The sequence below is a fragment of the Apium graveolens genome, chromosome 4 (genome assembly GCF_009905375.1).
Source record: "Apium graveolens cultivar Ventura chromosome 4, ASM990537v1, whole genome shotgun sequence".
In the NCBI taxonomy this organism is placed as follows: Eukaryota; Viridiplantae; Streptophyta; class Magnoliopsida; order Apiales; family Apiaceae; genus Apium; species Apium graveolens.
Window position 1 is genome coordinate 144,845,636 of NC_133650.1, and position 26,258 is coordinate 144,871,893.

Here is a 26,258-nt window from a genome sequence, read left to right on the forward strand (position 1 = left end):
AGCAAGAGTGAGCCTTACAGCTCGCAAGATAATATGTATAGTGATAACAATAATATAAGTATCTAAATGGATACTTAATAGCATCTCTATCATATGCAAGATAATTACTTACTAGATATAAGTAAAAACAAGGAATGAAGTTACCAATACTTCACCACACTTATATCATATATAAAGCTACTTGAACTGCCACCGTTCGAAGTATTATAGGTTTTAAGAAAAACATCCCATAGATGAGACCACAAGTTAAGACTTGAATAGATTCAATCTTTGAAAGATTATTGAATGAAAAAGTTATGAGATACTTTATTTAGTCCCGATATATATATAACCACATATATATACCCCTTTCAACATTTCCTGAAACCTCTGTTATGTAAAGTATGAACAGAGTTTGAAACATCCAATGAATTTTGGAAAGGAAAAGAATTTTGGCATAAACCCGATATCTTGCTGATCAGGCAAAGATACCAATAAGTAACCTTTTCTACTGTAGATGGATGAATTCCTCACCGGTCATCACCCTGGCCGCATTAGGACCTCGCGCTAGACCGTACCCCGGCCCCTCACGCGTTGATGGACTGCCACCCAGCCACTTACACAATAATAGACCGTACCCCGGCCTGTCGCTTATGCCGACTCAATTAGATGGGCTTACTTCCCGAACGTTGGGCAAGTAATCAATTCATTTACCAAAACTGCAACTTCGTTGCGAATATAAAATACACCACAGAGCCGGATTCCCCAGGTTTTTGAGCGAGTATTTAAATCCCCTTAAAAAGGAAGATCTTAAATATAAAAATGATTTTTGGGATCCGCTCTGACTTTAAAAATCATTTTGAAGACTCGAAAACACTTTAAAGAGTGTTTGGAGTGAAGCTGATTTAATGAAGTAAATCAGTCCCCAGAATATTAGAAGATATCTGGATATTATTAATTAAATAATATTCCCATAAAGAATAATCTTTATAAAAATAATTGAAGTAGAAGTATTAAAATTTATACTTGAAACGAGTATTAAATAACCACAGATATACTTATATGAAAGTATTATCTTTATTTGAATAATCGAAAATAAGTTTGATTATTTACACCTTATTCTTTAATAAAATAAAGAATATATCTCAGCAAATAATCGGAGTCATAGATCCTCAAATGAATATTCAAATAATATTCAATAAATAAAATAAGCTGAGTCATAATACCTCGAATGAATATTATAAATAATATTCATTAAATAAAATAAAGGAGTCATACATCCTCAAATGAATATTCAAATAATATTCAATAAATAATATAAAAGAGTCATAAGCCCTCGAATGAATATTCAAATAATATTCAATAAATAATAAAAGGAGTCATACGCCTTCGAATAATATTCGAAATAATATTTAATAATAAAATAAAGTTTCAAGTTATCGAATAAACCTTATTCGATTAATAGTTTGGAAAACTATAACCATACATATATATAAATATATATATATATATATAAATATCCATATCCATATATATAAAATCTACTCGGGATCCTCGACTCCCGGTTTTTGAAAATATTTTCACCTTTGGGTCCCTATACTAAGGGTATATGCAAGATACCGCTATCCTCTAGCATAGGTATTATCCACTGAACCAACAGATATATATTTCAAGAATATGAAACAGGCATGCATATATACCATATCACATGCTACAATATATCGCAAGAATTTGCTAAATAACCAACATGCATCTATCGCAAGATAATGCATATACAAGTGTATACATCACAACAACAGTATAACGGATAGAATACTTGCCTGAGCGACTTGGGGGTGAGAAAGGCTCGGGACGAGTCTGATAACCTATAAACAACAAGTAAGTTGGAATTAAACCAAAATCACTTGTAAATCTATACTATAACTAACTTAGACTCTAACGCTTGTTTTGCGCTCACTGATTTGCTTAAGTCACTCGGGTACCCTCGGCTCCACCATTTTTAATAATTTAACCTTTACGAGTTTTAAAGCGATTCCTTCGCGAATGACTTACCAACTGCCTAACACACTTACCATAAATGTTTCATACATTAATTAACCCTTTTTGGTCTTTAACCTACATTCCAAAGTAAGGCGAGGGAAAAAGTTTCGTTCGCGAAACGCCGTTACTTGAAACGGTCGTTTCTCCTAAACCGTAAATCGGAATCGAACGAACTACATATCAAAACGAAGCTCGTAACATGAGCTATCTAAACATGGCAGTGGTCACAATCTAGCAGGGGGTCCTCGGGTCCTAATGCTATGCACAAAAACAGTCCAAAGAAAATCGGACGTTACGACGGCTATGTTTACGTGATTTCCAAATTTTAACCCATTCACAAACAACCCAAATCAACCTCAAATCCAACATACAACCATCCTCCATCCTTATCACATCATAACCACCCCAACCAATTCAATTTAATCTTTCATACTTATGCTTAAACTTAACTTTAATCATTCTTAAGTTCTTTTAAATCAAAACCACAATAATTACCATTCCATTCACTACCATACCAAATCTCAAACTCTAAATCATAACAACAAGATACAATATCAACCCACTACTCAAAATCACCTTATAATATATATGAACCTAGGGTTTGGAAATGGTATACCTTCCTTGAAGTGGTGGGTGGAGCTAGGAAGCCTTAAGAAGCTTTGAGAAGCCTTAGGAAAGCTTGGATCTTCAAGAAAACAAGAAAAAGTTCAAGTTAAAAACTTGAAAACACTATTCATTGTCTTCTTCTTTGATTAAATGAAGAAGTTAGAGAAAGAATTAATGGCTTAAACTCATGATATAGCCATAACTAAGCATAAAGATGATTAGGGAATTTTCTTACCAATTTAGGATGCTTGGATCTTGATTTTTGAAAAATCTAGCCTTTAAAAAAGTAAAAAGCCGAGAGCTAAGATGAAGAACAAATGCCTTGGTTGTTTTTGATTTTTGATGAAATGATTTTGCTAGCTTGGTTGGCTTGATTTGTATTTGATTTAGCAAATTACTACCTTGCCCTTGAATTTGTGTGGTCCTTATTCAACCACACCTCCTTCCTTCCCATGTCATGCTTACCTCATCCTCATGATGTCATCCTTCCTTCCTTGTCTTCTTTCTATTGGTTGGATGACATCATTCCCATTAATCCCTTTGATTAACTTCCTAATCGTTTGCCTAATGACCGCTGATCTGTTATACGGTTCGCTTAACTTTCGTTCTCGTTTATCGTTTGAAGGATCATACCCGGGATCTTATTACTTAGGTTCCCTTAACCTTTCTCAATACATTATATTCCTTTTTATGATCCTCTATCATAATCCTTTAATTTAAATCCTTTTTATCCTGTTATCTTATACTCAATTCTCTCCGTATCTTGTGGATTTCCGGGAAAAACCAAAGTGTTCGGAATTGGATTCTGACGATATTTACATACACTTATATACTTAATAGAGTACTAATAATATCCCAGAATATCCATAACAGATCCCCTACATAGTGTGGCGTGAAAAGTTTTCTCATTCAGCTAAAACACTATTCACAAGGGTTACAAAAAGTTGAAAAATTTTGGGGTTATTACATTGACCTTCTTGATTGCTCTTGTCTTTGTCTTCTTTAACTTGTTAAAGATTGGTAAATTAAGCTCAGGAAGGGGAAAACTATCCCAGTCAATAGGCTCATCCTCGGGAATTATTGGCTCACCATGAAAATTCCTTGTAGGATCCACCTTAAATTCCTCTTGCACCACTGAGGGCTTGGATGTTTGACTTGTAGACTGGTTGGGAATGTAATCTTCCATCCTATCATCATTGAAGTCCAATCTTCTTTTGGGAAGGATTTTTTATTTATACTTACTTTTTTGTTGAGGTTCCTTGTGCATTTTCTGATCGTGATCTTCAGCTACCACAATTTGTTTCTCAAAAATCTTAGTTGCAGTTTTTACAGCTTGAAGCTTGGCTACTATAGCAGCTTGCGTTTTCTTCTGTTTGAGTTTCTTAGCATCTAAATCAGCTTGCTTCTTTTCTTATTTAATCCTCTCATTTTCTTCCTTATTAGCTTCTGCAAACTGAGGGTGTCCAGCTACCACACAAATTTCTTTCCCATTCCTGTAGATTTTAGCAATTCTTCTCTTTAGCACTGAGTCAGTTGGATCTTTGAAGAATGCAATGGACCTTGCCAACAACTTCTTTTCATCTGGCCTTGGAGTCTCAAACATAAGATACAAGGGATTTTTGTCAGATGACTTTGGATAATTTCTTTTGGGCTTCAAAACCAAGCTGGCTTTTAAAGACTTTATACATGAAGGTTGACCCTTTTCCAAATTACCCATACTCATTTCATTTGCAGAAATTCGTCTCCATTGAGAGAAGTGAAACAAGACCTTGTATTTCTTCTCAATTGGACCAAACTTCTTTACTATCTCTTCATCAATTTTCTTCCATTTGTCATCCAGTTCCTTCTCAACTGTTGCAACATCAAGCATCTTGAATTTTTCATTTGATTCCAACTTAGCAGCTGCTATCTGGATCAGATCAATGCTGTCCAAGACTGGTGGCTTAGGAAAAGTAATTTCTGGCACAATTACTTGACTGACTTGTATGTTTAGCACATTCTCCCCCTCACTTGTTGGCTCCTCTTGGCTAATTAGAACAATTGAGTCTTTCTCTCCCTTTTGTTAGCATCAAGTTATGTAGAGGTAGAAGTCTATACAGTCACTATGTCACACCCCCAACTTAACTAACAAAATAAATATAACTATTAAATATTTAAAAGAAAGTAATCATAACGGAATCCAAGATCTTACAGTTTAGGGTTTGGAACAGCCCAACACTACCATCTATTACAACTGATTTTAATATCGAGTCCTCACACAAAACTATCTCTTATTCTACCTGAGCTCGGACATACGCATCAGCGTCACAGGTCTTACGTGTTTTCTGCTTGAATCTAACCATAGCTGCTAGCTGTAATATCAGGGTAAAGCAAGGAGTGAGCCAAATGCTCAACAAGTGCTAAACAATACGGTACAAAGCATAAATCGAGATATATATAAAAGAATGACAATGCGAAGACATAACCAATACTAACAAGAGATAAAACTTTGGGTGATGGCATCATTTGCTTGATTCAAAACATTTTTCAAAATCATTTCTTAATCAAAATCATTTTATGACGCTACGGATTACAGCCGGTGATCAGCCGCGATGTAATCCTGAACCTCGCTGGGTTCTAAAATATTAATGGGATCCCTAGGCAACTTTTAAGCCTACAATATAAATGTGGAAAGGACTCGCGTCTTAGTCCAGATCAACTATCCAAGAAAACATTTATCCCTCTTTGGGATTAAAAATCCATATTTTTATTATTTCAAAAACTGATGCCGATTAATAATAAAATCTCTTAAGTAGTAAACATTTTTATCAAGGGATTATAGATCAAAGTTGAATCACTGGAAATATGTCACAAAATATCAGGGCCATGATCCATTAGACTTTACTTTATTTAGGGTAATTGAAAAGTTTCCATGTACAAGAACTTTGACAAGGTGTTCTAGCAAGGATATTGGATAATATGAAAGGGTAATGCCGAACTAGGCTTAAAGCAAGGATTGTAGACAAGGTATATGTATTATAACATCAAGAAGATAAGCATTAAGGGTTACAAGCATACCAGAGGTGTTAAGGTATAAAGAAAGTGATCATTAGCTTAAGGTATATCAGGATGTCAAACTTTAGGGTAAGGACAGGGTTATCAAACAATCATGAACAACTCCAAAGAATATCCGGTTTTTAAGTATCAGGGTAAGGTTTCTATTGGGGTTCAAGCATTAGGGTGAGATGTCAAGATTTTAGGAATCAATAGTATGTTGATCAAGAGTATCAAACAAGTATTATAACAAATCTTTATTTTTATCATGGCATTCCAATTACTTTGATGTACTAGCATGATACGACCTTCGATCTACTTGCAATATGAAATTGAGGGTTCATGGCATTTCTATATAATACGAAGATAGATTTAAGAATCAGTTGGTTCTAGTATATCAAGATTACTCAGGATTCTCGCATCAATATATGAACTAATTAACACACATTTGCAGTGTAAACGAAAAACAGGTTGAATCACTTGCCTTGAGAAAGGCTGGTCTGGTCTGGCTGGTAGGAGCAATTGGAAGCTTTACTCGACCTTTATGGCAGGTTTACCCTCGTCTCGAGATCCTACATAAATAATAATAATCCTCATTATAATATATTCTCACCAACTTAACCTATTTACATCCCGAAATTAAACACAAATGGCACTTAGGCCTATATGCACTCAATTTATATTCACCTTATAAATATAATAGTACACATAGCCACATATAATCACATATCATATTTTAATATCAGATAATATCACACATACCATAATGCACACTTGGCTTGGATGATCTCGACCCACAACTTAAGTCACTTGATCGCTAAAGTAGACAAAGTCTCCAAATTTGGCCTCCTAACTCGATGTGCCTTTACTAAACTATCCAAAACCTATTGACCCTCACTTGGGCCTTTTACTCTAATGGCTTTATACTATCTTGCAACCATAATGGTAAATCTAGGTCTCACTCATAAGTGCTCTAAAACTATATGGTAAGTGAAAGTGCTCACTGGAGTAAATTTCAGAATGACATCTATGGTTTCTTGAGCGTATTAGACACTCTTAAACTACAAGTTTACCTCCAAAACTTCTGCACTAGACTCTTCTGATGTGGCTCAAGGGCCTAGCTTGGGCCTCCTTGGGCCTAAGCTCAAAGTCCATGGTTCCCCTGTTTTTCTGGACTAGAAAATGCCCTGACTTGAACTAACTTGTGACACATGGTTCTAACTCATATCCTATGAACTATGGTTGGAAAAACTCCAATGACACTCCCTCTAACTAAGGCCCAACAGGGCCTAAGGAGGGCCTACCCATGACATGGTCAAAACTTCCTATTTCTAAGTTGCAACAAAATTGTCCCCTGCTGGACAGATTTTGTGATTCCACTCGTGCACCTAACCAAACGACTTATAAACCTCCAACAAACACCTAAAACCTTTTAAATACTCCTAATTCTAGCTTCTGGTGGCTTGGGTCTCAAAGTGCTTAACAATGACATGGTCAAAACTCACTCTAAACCTCAGGGTACCAAACTGATTTTCTGCAGAAACTAAGACTCTCCTTTCTCCAAGGTTCTCACTCAACAACCCAACCACCTACAACCAAAATACCCAGACCATAACTTGACTATGGTGATCTACTGAACTAACTCCCTTACACTCAAAATTTACTTAGTGGAGATCATCCTTACCTAAAGTGCAACATAGCAAAACAAAGGAAATCACATTACGCAAATTACAAGTCATCAAGGTTTCAAGGACAACAACTTTAACCTTCATGATAAATATAAATGAAATAACATCACATTTTAAGGAGCACAATTCTTAATTAATTTCTTAACTTAACTACAATTAAGGTTTACTAACAAAATATCAATCTGAATGATCAAGAACTTCCAAAATTTTTAAGAGTAATCTACATGCATGCATGACTTCGAGTCTTACAAACCAAAACAACATGCTTTCCAAATAAATTTTCATTTTAATTCAACATGTAAGCCTATCATGGGTTATATCTAAATGACCACCTAGCATGCAAAGGTTTTTACCAAGATTTCACTAAGATTTTCATGTTATCATCACAAAAACACACAAAATGAAACAAGGCAACCAAAACACCATCCATTCGGCTCCTATCAAGTCATGGACGAATGGATTAGGGCGAAAACAACATTTGCATGAGTGTAGCATACTCATGTCTAGCCATTCTCAACCCTTTGATACTATAACTCATGGTGAAAGCCTTGAATTCACAAGAATCAAGGATATTCACTTGGAGTTTAACAAAAACACCACCATGCAAGGTCAACACATAAGTTTTCAACTCTAAACTCTTTAAGATATACAAGAACAACATGTAAGGAGTAAGATTACTTGATTATAGGATGATTGTTTGAGTGAAGAAATGAAGAAAAAAGGGGATGGGGCTCGGTTTTTGGAATTGCCGAGAGGGGAAGGGGAGAAAGCCGAGAGGGAGGGGGAGGAAGAAGAGTAGAGTGAAGTGGTGGGGTGAAGTGAAGTGGTGATCACTTCCTTGATTTGTTTTTATGTCTTGATTTGACTATAATGTGAGTGGGTTTGAGAAATGACAAGGGTATCCTTCTAGCTAGAGTTAGGCTATCTTGCATGCAAGGTCAAGGAGGTAATTTGGCTAATAATTCATGAGTTAGTGGGTTTGGAAATATCCTCTTTGTCCTTGAAATGGAAGGGTAGTTTGCATGCAAGGGCTTCCTCGTAATTTGCTAATTATCGCAACTAAAATTTATGAAGATTTATTTTTATAAAATAAAATACAAGTTCAAAAATTATAAAATTTATACCATAAAATAACTTGGATTTTTAGAAATTTTATAAAACCACTTTTGAAATTTGTGAACAAAATAACTTTTAAAAAGAAATTTATTCAAGATTTAAATATTCTTTATAAATCAAAAATAAAAGAAATAAATAAACTTTTGTTTTGAAAAATCATATACCACATAAAGCAAATTTAGGACGCAGAAATTTTCATTCACACAAGCATACAATAATTGAATATATTGGCATTCGGCTTTAAAATTGCACCAAATTCACAAATAAAATTACACGAAAATGTCGGTTGTAACATCCTCTCCCCCTTAAGGGATTCTGTCCCCAGAATCTAAGAGAACAGATGAGGATACCGGGAACGCATATCAGACTCTAACTCTCAAGTTGATTCTTCTACCTTGGGGTTCCTCCAATGTACTTTCACTAACTTTACCGATTTATTCCTAAGACTCTTTACTTGCCAGTCGAGTATTTTGACAGGTTGCTCCACAAATGACAGGTCTGCCTGAATTTCTACAGGTTCATATTCTATCACATGGCTGGCATCATGATTGTTCTTTTTAAGAAACGGCACATGGAACACATTATGCACATGCTGATATTGAGGTGGTAAGGCTAACTCGTAGGCCACCTTCCCCACTTGACTTAAAATTTCAAAAGGACCTACTTTCTTGCCAAATCTAGACAACCCTTTTCTTGGTGACACCTTCAACAAAATGGCTTCGCCTACTTGGAATCGGATGTCCTTACGCGCTGGATCCGCATACTTCCTCTGTCTATCTTGAGCAGCAAGAAACCTTCTCTGAATTAACTTGACTGTCTCATGCAGCTGTTGTACCAATTCCGAGCCTAGAATCCTTCCTTCTCCTACTTCATCCCAACTTGTCGGTGATCTATACTTTCGTCCGTACAAGGCTTCGTATGGTGGCATGCCAATACTGGAGTGATAGCTGTTGTTGTAAGAGAATTCAATCATTGGCAAGTGGTCGTCCCAACTTCCTGCAAAATCGATTGCACAACTGCGCAATATGTCCTCGATTGTTTGAATTGTCCTTTCGCTCTAACCATCAGTCTGCGGGTGGTACGCCGTACTCATGTTCAACTTCGTGCCAAGACTTTCTTGAAATTACTTCCAGAATCTCGAGTTAAATCGGGGATTTATGTCTGAAACTATTGATACGGGTACTCCATGCCTTAGTACGATTTCACGCACGTATAGATGAACCAATTTATCCAATGACGACTTCTCATTAATTGGAAGGAAATGCGCCGACTTCGTAAGGCGATCAACTATAACCCATATAGCGTCATGTCCGGACTTCGTTCGCGGTAGTCCCACTATAAAGTCCATAGCAATATTTTCCCATTTCTATTCTAGAATCTTTAGGGGCTGAATTAATCCGCTTGGTCGTTGATGTTCTGGCTTCACTTTCTGACAAGTATAACACTTTGCAACCCATTCTGCCATGTCTCGCTTCATATTTGGCCACCAAAAGTCCTGCTTTAAGTCCCGATACATCTTGGTGCTTCCCGGGTGGATTGAAAATCTTGAATTGTGGGCTTCTTTAGGATCTCATTCTTCAATTCAGGTACATGAGGAATCCAACTTGAGGAAAACCTTAGTATACCTTGCTCATCCCTTTGAGTGCCAATCTCTTCTCCAGTCAGCTGATTCTTCTCTTTCTCCATTACTTTTTCCTGAAATTTCCTTATCTTTTCCACCAGTGTTGGCTGAAAAGTCATTGCACGACAAATTTCTTCAACTATTCCACAATCACAAAGTTCTAATCCAAATTTCTTAATCTCTTCAGACAATTCCTTTGGTGTTGCCATCATATTCAATCTCTCCTTCCTACTTAAAGCATCGGCTACAACATTCGCCTTTCCAGGATGATAATTTATCGAGCAATCGTAGTCCTTGATCAATTCTAACCATCTCCTTTGCCTCATATTGAGCTCCTTCTGAGTGAAAATGTACTTTAAACTCTTGTGTTCTGTATAGATTTCACACTTTTCTCCATAGAGGTAATGTCTCCAAATCTTAAGTGCGAACACTATGGCGGCTAGTTCCAAATCATGCGTCGGGTACTTCAACTCATGCGGTTTTAACTGTCTTGACGCATACACGATCACCTTACTATGTTGCATTAGCACACAACCCAATCCCTTATGTGAAACATCGCTGAATATCATAAAGTTTCCTTGGTCATCTGGTAGTACTAACATCGGAGCCGTTACCAATCTCTGTTTCAACTCTTGAAAGCTATCCTCACATTCTGCACTCCATTCGAACTTCTGATTCTTCCTGGTTAACTTAGTCAATGGCGTGGCGATTTTCGAAAAATCCTTGACAAACCTTCTATAGTACCCTGCCAATCCTAGAAAACTTCGCACTTCTGTAGGTGTCTTTGGCCTCTCCCAACTCATAACCGCCTCAATCTTTGTCGGATCTACTTTAACTCCTTCATTTCCAATGACATGCCCCAAAAATTGAACTTTCTTTAACCAAAACTCACATTTAGAAAACTTGGCATACAACTTCTCTTGCCGAAGTATCTCCAATGCTATCCATAGGTGCTGCTTATGTTCTTCATCCGACTTAGATTAAATAAGGATGTCATCAATGAATACTACTACGAACTTGTCCAAATACTTTTTAAATACCCGATTCATCAGATCCATAAATACGGCCGGGGCATTAGTCAATCCAAACGGCATTACTAGGAATTCATAATGTCCGTATCTGGTCCTGAATGCTGTCTTGGGAATATCTTCTTCCTTGATCTTTAATTGATGGTATCCTGATCTCAAGTCAATCTTTGAAAAGCACTTTGCTCCCTTCAGCTGATCAAATAGGTCATCTATTTTTGGTAGTGGGTAGCGGTTCTTGATCGTTACCTTATTCAATTCCCGATAATCTATACATAGCCGAATACTTCCATCTTTCTTCTTTACAAACATAACAGGTGCTCCCCATGGCGACGTACTTGGCCGTATCACTCCTTTGTCCAACAATTCTTGTAGCTGGCTCGCCAACTCCTTCATTTCTGCTGGTTCCATCCTATATGGGGCCTTTGAAACTGGTTCTGTGCTCGGAGCAAGGTTGATCTCGAACTCGATTTGTCGATCTGGCGGTAAGCCTGGTAGTTCATCTGAAAACACATCTGGGAACTAGTTAACTACAGGGATATCTTCTATGCTGGGGTTACCCTTTTCTGAATCCACTACATAAGCTAGGAAAGACTCACAACCTTTTCTAAGTAGCTTCTTAGCCTGAACGATTGTAAGAAACAGTTGCTCTTGCCTCTGTCCCTTAAATACTACCTTCCCTCCACTCTTCATCTTTAAATACACTTTCTTGGTCTTACAATTAATCTGGACGTTATTCTTCCCTAACCAATCCATTCCTAAAATTATATCGAACTCTCCCAACTTGAAGAGTATCAAGTCGGCTGAAAACTTATGCCCCGAAATATCGATCTCACACTTTGGACAAAATTGATTCACATGAATCTTCTCTTGGTTCGCAATTACCACATTTACTACCTCGCTCATAATCATTTTATCACATTGAAGTTTATCAACAAAAGTTTCTGATATGAAAGATCTTGTTGCTCCCGAGTCAATCAATACTTTAGCTTTGCCATTATTGAGTAAAAGTGTACATACTATCACCTCAGAATTCTGAACGACGTCCTTCATTTTCAAATCGAATGTCCTTGCTGTTGCTTGCGGAGTTGTTGTAGGTGGTGGAAGTAATGCCAATACCTCGGCTGGCACGCTTGCACTGGTACTTGCCATATTTATTAGAGCTTTGACTGGTCCGGTTGTCTTGCACTCCCTAGCTATGTGTCCAGTCTTCCCACACTTGTAACATGTAACTCATGGCTTCGGCATCTTGCACTCATTTGCCAAATGTCCCTTCTGGTTGCACCTATAGCATGTCATGCTCAGCTTATTACACACTCCGGGGTGCCTTCTTCCACAATGCTTGCATTCTGGTCTCTGAAATCTGTTTTCTCCAACTATCTCTGATCCAAGGCTCCAATCCTTGTTTAAATCTCTTCGCTTTTTCCTCCTCAGTGCTGGTATACTTTGTCACAAACCTTGACAACTCTATGAACTTCTTCTCATACTCCAGTACCGTCATGTTCCCTTGCTTCAACTCAAGAAATTTAAGCTCCATCTGATTCTGCATGTACTTAGGGTAATACTTTTCCAGAAATAACTTCTTAAATCTTTCCCAAGAAACTTGTTGAGTCGCTTCCATAGCTTTTACTGATTCCCACCAATAGATGACTTCGCCCTTCAAGAAGTAAGTAGCATATGGCGTCTTCTGCTCGTCCCCTAACTGTACCAACTCAAAAGCCCTTTCCATTTCCTTAATCCATGTGTTAGCTATTATTAGATCAGTGGTATCATGAAATGCAGGTGGATTCACATTCTGAAAAGCCTTGAAAGTGACAACCTGTCGAGGTGGAATTGGTGGTTCAGGTGGTTGGTGTGGTTCACGGTTATCTTGGTTTTTAATTCATTGTTGAAGAGTTAGTTGTTGTTGAGCTATAGCATTGGTTTTCTGTCGCAAAGTTTCCAGTAATCGAAGAATATTTGGGTCTGTGGTAGATGTGGTTGTTGGGTTCTTCTTTTTAGGTGGCATGATCCTGAAATAAAAGTTATGTCAAAACAGGTATGTATGATGAAATAATTCGAGGGTATCGCATGGCATTCTTATTTACATATGAGGTCAAGTTTCAAATTAAACAGATATGGTGATGCATATAAAGGCATAAAATAATAGTTGAGAGCAAATGGAACGATAGTGCATAATATTGGAAATCTAAAGGTCACAATACATCAAGATCAGGATAAAGTCTGATTCTAGGAACAACATGCTTATTTAAAGGAAACAACTGGGAATTCAACGAAGTCTGATAATACAACAACATGAAAGGTAAATAATCGAAAGAACTAAGGCTCCACTCTATCAGAACGGGGCTTGGTAGCCTTCTCCTCTCGAAGTGTCTTCACAATGCTCTGGAGCTCATCCGCCACCATCTGAATGATATACTGGCTGGTGTGGTCTCGGTGTGATGGCATATCCTCAAGCTTAGTATTGACGTACTGAACCAAAGTCTCAAGTCTCGCAGTCATCTGCTCCTTAGGCTTCCCTTCATAATTTCGGCTGTCTGGGTACATGTTCTTCAGTCGGTCGTACTTGCCCTGAAGCATGTCAAACTCGCGCCTCAACTCAGCATACACGGAGAAAGCAATAGTATCGTCCGACCCCGAGGATGACGAGGAATGCGCCCTTTACTGGCAACCCAAGAAGAGGAGTATTAATAATAAATTTACTTAACCTACTCTCTCGCATATTATCTATGACCTATACATATATCCTATAACCTATTTGGGCTATTCAGGGACTCTAAACCGTAGCTCTGATACCAAAACCTGTCACACCCCCAACTTAACTAACAAAATAAATATAACTTTTACAATATTTAAAAGAAAGTAATCATAACGGAATCCAAGATCTTACAGTTTAGGGTTTGGAACAGCCCAACACTACCATCTATTACAAGTGATTTTAATATCGAGTCCTCACACAAAACTGTCTCTTATTCTACCTGAGCTCGGACATACGCATCAGCGTCACAGGTCTTACGTGCTGTCTGCTTGAATCTAACCATAGCTGCTAGCTGTAATATCAGGGTAAAGTAAGGAGTCAGCCAAATGCTCAACAAGTGCTAAACAATACGGTACAAAGCATAAATTGAGATATATATAAAAGAATGACAATGCGAAGACATAACCAATACTAACAAGAGATAAAACTTTGGGTGATGGCATCATTTGCTTGATTCAAAACATTTTTCAAAATCATTTCTTAATAAAAATCATTTTATGACGCTACGGATTACAGCCGGTGATCAGCCGCGATGTAATCCCGAACCTCGCTGGGTTCTAAAACATTAATGGGATCCCTAGACAACTTTTAAGCCTACAATATAAATGTGGAGATGACTCGCGTCTCAGTCCAGATCCACTATCCAAGAAAACATTTATCCCCCTTTGGGATTAAAAATCCATATTTTTATTATTTCAAAAACTGATGTCGATTAATAATAAAATCTCTTAAGTAGTAAATTTTTTTATCAAGGGATTATTGATCAAATTTGAATCACTGGAAATATGTCACAAAATATCAGGGCCATGATCCATTAGACTTTACTTTATTTAGGGTAATTGAAAAGTTTCCATGTACAAGAACTTTGACAAGGTGTTCTAGCAAGGATATTGGATAATATGAAAGAGTAATGCCGAACTAGGCTTAAAGCAAGGATTGTAGACAAGGTATAGGTATTATAACATCAAGAAGATAAGCATCAAGGGTTACAAGCATACCAGAGTTGTTAAGGTATAAAGAAAGTGATCATTAACTTAAGGTATATCAGGATGTCAAACTTTAGGGTAAGGACAGGGTTATCAAACAATCATGAACAACTCCAAAGAATATCTGGTTTTTAAGTATCAGGGTAAGGTTTCTATTGGGGTTCAAGCATTAGGGTGAGATGTCAAGATTTTAGGAATCAATAGTATGTTGATCAAGAGTATCAAACAAGTATTATGACAAATCTTTATTTTTATCATGGCATTCCAATTACTTTGATGTACTAGTATGATACGACCTTCAATCTACTTGCAATATGAAATTGAGGGTTCATGGAATTTCTATATAATACGAAGATAGATTTAAGAATCACTTGGTTCTAGTATATCAAGATTACTCAGGATTCTCGCATCAATATATGAACTAATTAACACATATTTGCAGTGTAAACAAAAAACAGGTTGAATCACTTGCCTTGAGAAAGGCTGGTCTGGTCCGGTCTGGCTGGTAGGAGCAACTGGAAGCTTTACTAGACCTTTATGACAGGTTTACCCTCATCTCAAGATCCTACATAAATAATAATAATCCTCATTATAATATATTCTCACCAACTTAACCTATTTACATCCCGAAATTAAACACAAATGACACTTAGGCCTATATGCACTCAATTTATATTCACGTTATAAATATAATAGTACACATAGCCACATATAATCACATATCATATTTTAATATCAGATAATATCACACATACCATAATGCACACTTGGCTTGGATGATCTCAACCCACAACTTAAGTCACGTGATCGCTAAACTAGACAAAGTCTCCAAATTTGGCCTCCTAACTCGATGTGCCTTTACTAAACTATCCAAAACATATTGAACCTCAATTGGGCCTTTTACTCTAACGGCTTTATACTATCTTGCAACCATAATGGTCAACCTAGGTCTCACTCATAAGAGCTCTAAAACTATGTGGTAAGTGAAAGTGGTCACTGGAGTAAATTTCAGAATGACATCTATGGTTTCTTGAGCGCATTAGACACTCTTAAACTACAATTTTACCTCCAAAACTTCTACACTAGACTCTTCTGACCATAAGGCATCTCCCAAACTTGATGTGGCTCAAGGGCCTAGCTTGGGCCTCCTTGGGCCTAAGCTCAAAGTCCATGGTTCCCCTGTTTTTCTGGGCAGAAAACGCTCTGACTTGAACTAACTTGTGACACATGGTTCTAACTCATATCCTATGAACTATGGTTGGAAAAACTCCTCTGACACTCCCTCTAACTAAGGCCCAACAGGGCCTAAGGAGGGCCTACCCATGACATGGTCAAAACTTCCTATTTCTAAGTTGCAACAAAACTGTCCCCTGCTGGACAGATTTTGTGATTCCACTCGTGCACCTAACCAAACGACTTATAAAACTCCAACAAACACCTAAAACCTTTTATATACTCCTAATTCTAGCTTCTGGTGGCTTGGGCCTCAAATTTCTCAACAATGACATGGTCAAAACTCACTCTAAACCTCAGGGTACCAAACTGATTTTCTGCAGAAACTAAGACTCTCCTTTCTCCAAGGTTCTCACTCAACAACCCAACCACCAACAACGAAAATACCCAAACCATAACTTGACTATGGTGATCTACTGAACTAACTCCCTTACACTCAAAATTGACTTAGTGGAGATCATCCTTACCTAAAGTGCAACATAGCAAAACAAAGGAAATCACATTACGCAAATTACAAGTCATCAAGTTTTCAAGGACAACAACTTTAACCTTCATGATAAATATTAACGAAATAACATCACATTTTAAGAAGCAAAATTCTTAATTAATTTCTTAACTTAACTACAATTAAGGTTTACTAACAAAATATCAATCCGAATGATCAAGAACTTCCAAAATTTTCAAGAGTAATCTACATGCATGCATGACTTCGAGTCTTACAAACGAAAACAACATGATTTCCAAATAAATTTTCATTTTAATTCAACATGCAAGCCTATCATGGATTATATCTAAATGACCACCTAGCATTCAAAGGTTTTTACCAAGATTTCACTAAGATTTTCATATTATCATCACAAAAACACACAAAATGAAACAAGGCAACCAAAACACCATCCATTCGGCTCCTATCAAGTCATGGCCGAATGGATTAGGGTGAAAACAACATTTTCATGAGTGTAGCATACTCATGTATAGCCATTCTCAACCCTTTGATACTATAACTCATGGTGAAAGCCTTGAATTCACAAGAATCAAGGATATTCACTTGGAGTTTAACAAAAACACCACCATGCAAGGTCAACACATAAGTTTTATACTCTAAACTCTTTAAGATATACAAGAACAACATGTAAGGAGTAAGATTAATTGATTATAGGATGATTGTTTGAGTGAAGAAATGAAGAAAGAAGGGGATGGGGCTCGCTTTTTGGAATTGCCGAGAGGGGAGAGGGAGAAAGCCGAGAGGGAGGGGGAGGAAGAAGAGGAGAGTGAAGTGGTGGGGTGAAGTGAAGTGGTGATCACTTCCTTGATTTGTTTTTATGTCTTGATTTGACTATAATGTGAGTGGGTTTGAGAAATGACAAGGGTATCCTTCTAGCTAGAGTTAGGCTATCTTGCATGCAAGGTCAATGAGGTAATTTGGCTAATAATTCATGAGTTAGTGGGTTTGGAAATGTCCTCTTTGTCCTTGAAAAGAATGGAAGGGTGGTTTACATGCAAGGGCTTCCTTGTAATTTGCTAATTATCACAACTAAAATTTATAAAGATTTATTTTTATAAAATAAAATACAAGTTCAAAAATTATAAAATTTATACCATAAAATAACTTGGATTTTTACAAATTTTATAAAACCACTTTTAAAATTTGTGAACAAAATAACTTTTAAAAAGAAATTTATTCAAGGTTTAGAATATTCCTTATAAATCAAAAATAAAAGAAATAAATAAACTTTTGTTTTGAAAAATCATATACCACATAAAGCAAATTTAGGACGCATAAATTTTCATTCACACAAACATACAATAATTGAATATATTGGCAGCTTTAAAATTGCACCAAATTCACAAATAATATTACACGAAAATGCCGGTTGTAACACACTAGCTTTTGAAGCAACTGAGTTTATTGAGCTTGATGTAAATGGATTTCAATGATGGAAGTTTCCAAGGTTTTGAGTCTTGTGTCCAAGGAGTCCACCTTACTGGCTAGATCAAATTTTTTCTTGAGTTTTCAGTTAATGTCAAGCAAGGTTGTGTTGGGAAATTTAGCATCCAGTCTTTTAGTTACATCCCTCTTGACTTGATCAATTTCTGTCTATAGCTCAGTGACATCCAGATTTTGCTTGAGAGATTGAATATGATGTAGTTGGAGAGAGTTGAGATGTGCTTGCAGAAGCTTCTTGGTGTTGACATTGGTAGAAGTTTGGAGAACTGTCTGAGTTTGTTGAATAATATGAGAAATAGTGGACTTGAAATGATGCTCATCACATGTCTTGGAAAATACCCAAGATGGCACGCTAGATCTTGAGCTAGGGGTTGCTTCTCCCCCTATGTCCATGAAATCTCCTTCAACATCATCTTCATCCCCAAATAGATCCTCAAAACCACCAGTTCCATAGTCAATATCATCATCAGCTGTGGGTGGCATGGCTGAGATGACATCTTTGGCTCTTTGCATGGAGGTAGTTGTATGCACCATATTTAGCATTCTTTCAGAAGCCACATTGTCCTGTTCAGCTAAAATTTGATAAGCTGAAATAGGGTGAGTAAATGCCTCAGCTTCATAAGAAACAGAATCTAAGACAACTTGATATTCTTACTGAATTAGTTATTTCTTTTCAGCCTTATTGACATTCATTAACTCACTTACAATGGGCTTTTCCCATACATGGGTACCTGCTTTTCTCTCATTATCTCTCTTTTCTTTCATCAAGGGCTCTCCTTGGATCACCACCCTCACACCCTCACCTTCACCTACTATGGTGGAACTCCCCTCACTCACTTTTTCCAGGCTGGAAGAAATGGCCTGCATAATTTCTCTCTTTTCCTCTCATTTTGCATGAGAGCAACTCAGCCTCTCACTCTGTTCACTCCCTTCCCTCAATCCTAGGAGTGATTGTACAACCACTATCTCATCTACACTTGTAACAATTATTGAAAATTCAGCTTGTGTAATGAGTACCGACGGATGAGGAACATCCATCGAGGTAGTAATTAGGATAGCCGACGGATGACTGCTGTTAGGCACATCCATCGAAATACAATCACTAGCCGACATATGAACAATATCCATCAGAATAGAAGAAATGATAGAGTTTGGAGTAGACACTATTATGGATTCTATGCAGATTGATGATAATTTAGGCACAAAAGTCTCAATAATTCCTGAAAGAATTGGCAAGTGAGCCAACAAATCATCTAGAAGATGATGCTCATTTATACTCATTTTTGGTTTCTCCGACAGAGTTAAAGAAGGAGAATCAGGGATTGATATGTGAATCATATCCACATCCAGAGAATTGGTGGGAGAGTTTTGTGTGTTTGGTGCTTCTATTGTTAAAGATTTTGGCTATGACTCCACATTTATTGGAGCCACATCAAACTGAGTTTGAGAAGGTGCAGTAACTGAGTCTTTAGCTGCAGTTTGCACTGTGTGTGATCCTTGTGCATCCCCAAGTTTTCTAGATTTCTTCTTTCTTGTATAAGTTTGGGGTGAGTCTATGTCCCTAGCCCTTTTGACCTGTGCTCCTGGTTGGGAGCTTGTTTCAATAGTAGCATCCTTTTGATAGGATGAAACTAGAGATGTGCTAATTTCCTTATTAAGCACCACAATTTGTTAGGAAAATGTGGTGTGGTTAGGTTTGGGTACACTCACCTCACCATCCTTATTCTTAGGGTTTCTTTTATGTTCACTCTGTCCCTCACCAATCTTACCCACCTTCACACTCCCCTCTTTGCTTTTGGTAGATTTTGAAACTGGCATCTTTTGAGAGACACCAGAGTGTGGTTTCTTTAATTTGGATTTTGAAGGTTTGGATTTTGTGGCTTGGGTAGGCATCTGTTAGGTCATTAACACAGATGCCATATCCACAGTCAATGAAAAAGAAAATTGATAGGTAGAAAGAGTATGGACAGAAGCATTTACCTCACTTACCTGAGGGCCCTCCATGATAGGCAAATAAACAAGGGGCACCTCCTTGTGGTGATCAGCTCTGTTTTAATCTACAATTATTCTTCTTTCTTGAACCTAACATTCCAGTTTGTTGGTTGGGTTCTCAATCACAAGATCCTCACAAATATGGGTAGCAATAATTATAAAGAATCTAGCATAATAAACATTCCTAGATCTCTTTTTAATCTCCCCTAACTTGTAGCCTAACTCAAACATGATAGCATCACTAAAATTATAGTAATTATCAGTAAGTAACATGTAGAGCATGTTAAGCATGGTAGTATTGATAGAATCAAAGTTGCTTATCTTACCAAAAAACACCTTGGTAACTACATCACACAGAAAACTCCACTCTTTCCTAAGACCTAGCCTCCTAATCTCACTTAACTTAGTGGTAGAAAGTGCATAGCCAATGGAATTAAGTAAGTTAACTAAATTAGCATCTGTGTGTGGTTTAGTAGTAGTGTTTTCAGGAATTTTAAAGCATGCTTGAATAGTATCATTATTAATGTAAAATTCCTTAACTTTAATGGAGAGATTTATTATTTTGTCAGTTGCCCGATACACAGCAGTAGTCCACATCTCCTCCACAACTTCACAATAAATTGTGGATGATTCCAGCATGGCATAGTTAAGCTTGTATCCCTTCACAAAATCCATCATTTCGTGATAATCTTCAGAGGATGGAATTTCTTTGTTCATAAGAGTCACAAAGTTGTTCTTTTCATAAATAAATCCTGTCTGGGACATGATCTTAACTACTGATGCCATTGTTAAGCAAGAAAAGTTTCAGAAAGAAAAGGGGTTTTGCTTTGAGGAAGAAGAGAGCAGTTAATTGCAATAGAGAAAGATAAAAGCTAAAATGAACTTGGAATAAGGCTTTTATGTATTCTCGGATAAAATGGGATAAAAGTTAAAGGTAAAAATTAAAGACCCAATGAAAATTGCCCAAAATAACCATTTTAAAAGTAAAAATAAACTGTCAAAATAGCCACAAAGTTGTTCTTTTCATAAATAAATCCGTCGAGATGTAGATTTTGACTTAGCCAAATTTTCATTCAAAACAGAAAAATCAATTAAATTTCTGGCTGTATTTCAACTTGCAAGATAATCAAAAATGATTTAATTTTGCACCCTGCATAGTCTGCATCTGAATAACTAGTTAGATCAAAACCAGAATCTCTAGGGTACCAAATGCCAAGTTTTGGTGTTCCCTTGAGATATCTGAAAATTCTCTTTATAGCTATTAAATGAGACTCTCTAGGATCACCTGGGATCCAGCACAAAGACAAGTAGCAAACTTTATATCTAGCCTACTAGCTGTTAAGTACAAAAGTGAGCCAACCATGCCTCATATCATACTTACTTTGCATCAGTTTGGCAAACTTTTTGCAAAGTTTTTCATCTGTATAGCCAAATATAATATCATCAACATAAATTTGAACAAGTATACTAGAGCCATTAACATTTCTAAAGAATAAAGTTATTTTAATCATACCTCTTGTGAAGTGATTTTCTAAGAGAAACTTTGACAAAGTATCATATCAGGCTCTAGGTGCTTGCTTCAATCCGTAAAGTGCTGTCAAAAGATAGTAGACATATTATGAAAAATTTGGATCTTCAAAACCAGGAGGCTGACTGACATAGACTTCCTCCTCCAAATCTCCATTCAGAAAGACACTTTTGACATCCATTTGATAGACTTTGAAATTGGCATGGGCTGCATAAACTAAGAAAATTCTGATGGCTTCAAGTCTTGCAACATGAGCAAAAGTTTCATCAAAATCTATTCCTTCTTATTGACATTAGCCCTTGGGGACCAATCTAGCTTTGTTCCTGACAACTATGCCATTTTCATCCATCTTCTTTCTGAATACCCACTTGGTATCAGTTCGATTCTTTCATTTAGGCTTGGGTATCAGCTTCCATATTTTATTCCTCTCAAATTGGTTTAGCTCCTCTTGCATAGCTAAAATCCAATCAGGATCCATCAGAGCTTCTTCTACTTTCTTTGGTTCTTCCTTTGAGAGAAAGCTGCTATATAGACATTCCACTTGAGTTGCTTTCCTTGTTTGAACTCTAGAAGATGCATCACCAATAATGAGCTCAAAAGGGTGATCTCTCGACCATTTTCTCTGTTATGGTATATTAGCTCTAGATGAAGAGGCCTCATCATTGTCTTGATGTGTGACTGAGTTTTGATTAGAAGAAACTCCCTCTGAGTTTGTGGATCTTTCATTTGAATAAGGAGTTCTTTCTGTAAGTGATCTATTTTGACTCTCAGCTTCTCTGATTGTTCCGACGGATGATGCACTTTGTATCCCGATGGATGAAGCTGATTGTATAACGACTCGTATATTTTGTATTATTGTATGAGTGTAATTGTTGCATAATTAATTAAATAAAATATATGTATTGTTTTTTACAGCTGTTTGTTGTTTATTATTAGTTATGTGTGAATTATGATGTACAGGGTTTATTTGCGTAATTAATTATCGAGTTATACTGATTTACTTTCACTTTTAAAAGTGGATTTAATACAAATTTATTTGCATAAATATTTGAATTGTCTCTTAAATTTTTTTTATGATTCTATAATTTCAATAATTATTTTTGAGATTTTATAAAATTTAGAAATTAATATTTCATCAATTATTTAGCCTTGTATGATTTTCTGATTATATTTAAGTGTAAATTCAGGATTAAATTCCAGAAAGTTTCAAAAATTATGAAATTCATATTTTTATTAAGTTTGGAATGTTTCGAGAATTTTAAAATTATTTCGGAAATTTTTGGTATTAAATTCTCCCGCGCGTTGGCTCGTTTAATCGTTAAATGCGGGTACAAGTTGCTTTTCAAAAATACTTTAAAAATTATGAAAATTTTATTTTATTTGTTTTTAATTATCCTGAGAATTTTAAAATTTATTTGGTAAATATTTGGGTTAAATTTATTTGTAAGCCTATTCGTTAGATTGCGATTGTGAAGTGAAATTAGGCTGCTAGAAAAAGAAATACGTGTTCAATTTATATACAACTTGGGCCACGCGTTTGTTGCTGGTTCCTTAAAGATATAACAAATAAATAATGTGAAGAAATATGCACAACCAACTCCCCTGTATCAATCTCAATTTTCATCCAATTCTTAGTTCTTCTCTCTCTAATTCTCCATTCTTCTCATTTCACTCGTCTCCATATATTTCTGTTCCTTCCCCTTTTTCGTTTATATCCCGGCTTCCCTATTTCTTCCGGTAAGATTCCGGATGTCTTCCCTTTTTCCGGCCATCTGTTCATGATTGTTGCTGTGGTTCCATTTGGTTATTCAATTGCATGCCTGTATATATGATTTCGTATATATATGTATGTATTTCGGCTGGGGGTTCGGTGTTGCCGCCCTTCCCCCTCTACTTTTCCGGCGGGGGGTGGTGGTGGCACCACCTTCGTTGTCCAGGTCGTGTCACTGTTTTTTTTCCTGTTTAGCGCGTTGTGCGTGTGTGACTGTGTGGTTAAGATTTTTATTATTTTAATATTATTTTCTGCAGGGAAATTCATTTGAGTAAAATTAGTGAATAGATATTTTGTGCGGAATTTATTAACGATTAATCGGTAGAAGTTGCGTTGGAAACCCAAAATTATTCGGGTACCCGCAAGTTTTACCGCCTTAGGCGATGAGCCTCGGCAAGTCGACGGTGGATTGTGATGACGCGATTCTGAGTCCTAATATAATAAAAAAAATTTATAAATTTTATTTTATAATTTTCAAAATAAAAGTAGCAATTAAATATTTATTTTTGGGATCATTTGGATTGCGTGATTGGTTGGACTGTGATTGATCGGTTGTTGGTTGCGATTTGACGTCGATTTATGTTTCGACGGGTAGTCCGATAAACAAAGGAGACGCTGCCCGATTTTCGGGAAAATAATTCCAAAAATTCGGGAACGTATCCTGTAAAATATCGGGAATATCAGTCGAATGTACATATTTATATAATTTTAAATATAACTAGTTTACAATAGTACTTGCGTATTGTGACAAATATATTGTAAAGATTCGTCAACCCTATCTTCTAAATTGATAGTTGTATATAATTATCGAAAAAGATTATTAAACCAAGTTGTAAATACGAACCTGATCCGTTATGTGTATTATAGTAATACGAATAAATATGAGTCAGGATTGTTATCGTTTAGGTAGGATTGATAGAGAGGATATGTCAAGCATAATCGAATGTCTAAATTAGGGTATTTCGACTCTGTAGGTTATAGTCAGAAGGCCCGAGAGTTGACGTTTGTTATGGATTAAAAACTAATATATATAATTGCTGTATTTAGTACTAAGGAACGTGAGCTTCAAGGCTCGATTTGACTGCTCCTGTGTTTCGTGACTCAATCTGTCTTAACAAGATGCCTACGTACCTTGCTGATTGCCAAAGATCAAGTCAAAAAACGTAGTTCTGATTTGTGGGGTGAGGCCCCTTATATAGATGTGGGAGTCCGTGAATTGGACTTGGTATATGAGACTTGGTGGTCAAGTCTCTGAATTAGGATAGACCTAGGAGTCCTAGGAAATAGGAAGTTGATTCCTTATCCCATGAGGTTCCTTGGAGGCCAATCTACCAGGATTTATATCCCCATTAGGACTTATCTTGATAGCTGTTTTTCTCCCTTATTTATTAATTATGAAATTAATAAATAATCAGGGCTTTGGGCCTTCTTTGCTCCATCAGGCCTGATCTGGTCCATCAGGCCTGATCAACGTGTTAACCTTTCTGGTCTGAATATCATACATCTTCTTATTGGGCCTAGCAGCCCACACCTTGTACAATTAATGCAATATTTAATTATACAATCAGGATTTATTTATCCCTATCATTTGTCCCCCAACTTTTGGGAAACATTGATTAGGTTTCGCAGAAGTTAAGTCTATTCATTCCCTTACAGTGTTTCATTTTTGCGTAAAGTGTGGAGCGACCTACTCGTTTATAACGATTGTTCCTTTTATTCAGGAATTATCTTAATTTCCAGGAATTTTTCCCTTAATTCCGGGATTTTTCCCTGATTTTCTGGAGTTTTCCCTTAATTTCTAGGATTTATCCTTAATTTTCTGGATTTTTCCCTTAATTTCTAGGATTTATCCTTAATTTTCTGGATTTTCCCTTAATTTTTGGGATTTATCCTTATTTTACTGGATTCTTCCCTTAATTTCTGGGATTTATTCTTATTTTTCCGGATTTTTCCCTTAATTTCTGGGATTTTTCCTTATTTTACTGGATTTTTCCCTTAATTTCTGGGATTTATCCTTATTTTTCTGGATTTATTCCTTATTTCTGAAAATATTAGCATTTTTCAGAAAATATTTTAAGGAATTTCCTAATCTTTCTGTAATTTTCCAGGAATTTTTCCTTCTTTTTCTTCCCCTTTTTTCCTTTTTTCTTTTTTCTCTTTTTTTTATACAGATTTCGACCAGGAATCCTGTTCGACCAGGATCCTGGTCGAATTAACCTCTGTTGTGCCTTGGTCGAAGGCTTTTCGAGGAGGATGCATTCGATCAGGAATCCTGGTCGAATTTCGGCCAGGATTTTTTTTTTGTCGACTAGGATTTTCGTCCCCTTCGGTCAGGATTCTTGTGTTTCTGACCGAATTAACCCTCTTCTTGCCTTGGTCGAAGCTATTTCGAACATGATTGGTTCGACCAGGATTTTCTCTTGATTTCTAGTCGAATGAGTCTAAATTCTGGTCGAATTAAGCTTATTTTTCAGCCTTGATCGACAAAACTTTGACCTCAGGAGCTTCGATCAGGATTCTGTAGTGTTTCTTGGTCGATTGGATCTTCTTTCTGGTCGAATTAAGGCTTTTTTTTAGCCTTGATCGACAGGGTTTCGACCTCAAGCCATTCGACCAGGATTTCTTTATGTTTTCTGGTCGAATGGGTCAGGAATATTTACATAATGATTTTTTGCATATACTTTAGATTTGGGCCCTTAAATCTGGGCTAAATTTTCTTGGGCCAACCCTTCTAATGGGTTTTTCTTTTTTACCCCTAAAATCACTTGGCCCTAATACAGAGGCCTTTTTACCTGGGCTTTTTAAATACTTGGGCCCTTAACTAGGCTTGACTTTTTCAAGGTTTTTCTAGAATTGGGCCTCATTTCTGAGCCCAAATTCCAAACTCTTCTAGGATTCTTCCAGATTCTTCCAGAATCTCCTAAAAACTTAAGT